Raw genomic sequence first — 1,660 nt, forward strand, 5'->3', positions numbered from 1 at the left:
AATCATGTAATCCTTCTAATCTGTATTCAGGACATCTGAGCCGTAATTTAGGAATGAGAAAAAATATTCAGGTCTCTCTTCACCTTTGCAGAGCCTGAAAATTGACTGCAGACTCTGGGTCTGAATGCTCCATGTTTTACCTGGGAACAAGTTACAATCAATCCTCTGCTTTAGTGCACATGTTTGTGTGTGAAATTATTAAAGATCATATACAACAAGGCAGCCCATTTGTGACTTTCTGGGAAGCACGAGTAAAAATAAAAGGAGTGTATGACATACAACTGTTTCCTCTACAGCTACATTTAAGAGGGGGGAAATTCCCCTTTTTCTGTTTATCTTGCTGAACAGTTTCCACATTAAGTTCTGCCTCTGTCTTGGCCTATGCACTGGTATTTCTTTTTATCTGTTTCCTATACATCTTTTCCTTCTGTACACCATCAGCAGTCTGGGGTCCTCACTCTTGACATCCTAAGTTATTTTCCTATTAGTCCTCTATTTTACAGAAGCACTGTCTGCCTGCTGCTGATGCCATTTACTGTCACTTCATCTACAGTTCGCAGGACAGGCTTTTCATATATGAGCCAGTTGCAAGCACTAACACAGAAACTGTGCTGTGCTGGAGATACAAGTGCTCTGGGGTAAATATGGTCTCATTCTTACATGGAAAACCCTCCCCTAGCTGTCAGTCATTGCTACTCATATTTTGTACTTGCATTCAGAGAGCTGGGTGAGAAAGTGCAGAATAATAACAGCATCTTTTCTCATGCATGTTTACTCTCTCCAAGGAAGATTTAATAGATTCCTTGTGTATTGAGAAAGGCTGTGCATATAAGCACGTGAGGGAGATGGGTAGACAGGCTAGAAAAAATAAAGGAAAGGTTATAGTAGAGAATATAAGTAAAGTAAAATCTACTCACATGTTTTTTCTTTATAGTACTGTATTATCTGTTCAGCCCAATATCACAATTGCTTTGTAGATTATCGTGGTTGAGAAATACTGTTTCCCTTTGGCGTTCTGCTGTACCACTGGCCTTCTCTATTGTTTTTAGGTTTGTACGTAGGCAACAAGTCCTTTGAGCCTCCTTAGCTTTTTTAATTCTGTCCTGGGTTCAGCTATAGCAGTCATTTTTTTCTCCTTCTCAGTAGCTGGTGCAGTGCTGTGTTTTTGACTTTCAGCCTGGGAACAACGCTGATAACACCGATGTTTTTAGTTGTTGCTAAGTAATGTTTACTCTGACCAAGGACTTTCTCAGTCTCATGCTTTACCAGAGAGGAGGGGAAGCCAGGAGGAAGCAGAGGCAGGACACCTGACCCAAACTGGCCAAAGGGGTATTCCATACCACAGCACGTCATGCCCAGTATATAAACTGGGGGGAGTTACCCGGAAGGCCCAGATCGCTGCTCGGGTCGGGCTGGGTATCGGTCGGCGGGTGGTGAGCGATTGTGTCCTTTTCCCTTGTTATTCCTCTTATCATTATTATTGGTAGCAGTAGTGGTTTGTATTATACCTTAGTTACTGGAGAGCTGTTATCTCAACCCGTGGGAGTTACATTCCTTCGATTCTCCTCCCCATCCCTCCGGGAGCGGGGGGAGGAAAAAAAAGGGGGGGGAGTGAGCGAGCGACTGCGTGGTTCCAAGTTGCCGGCTGGGCTTAAACCAC

This window comes from Nestor notabilis, unplaced genomic scaffold (genome assembly GCF_000696875.1).
Source record: "Nestor notabilis isolate BGI_N333 unplaced genomic scaffold, ASM69687v1 scaffold214, whole genome shotgun sequence".
In the NCBI taxonomy this organism is placed as follows: domain Eukaryota; kingdom Metazoa; phylum Chordata; class Aves; order Psittaciformes; family Psittacidae; genus Nestor; species Nestor notabilis.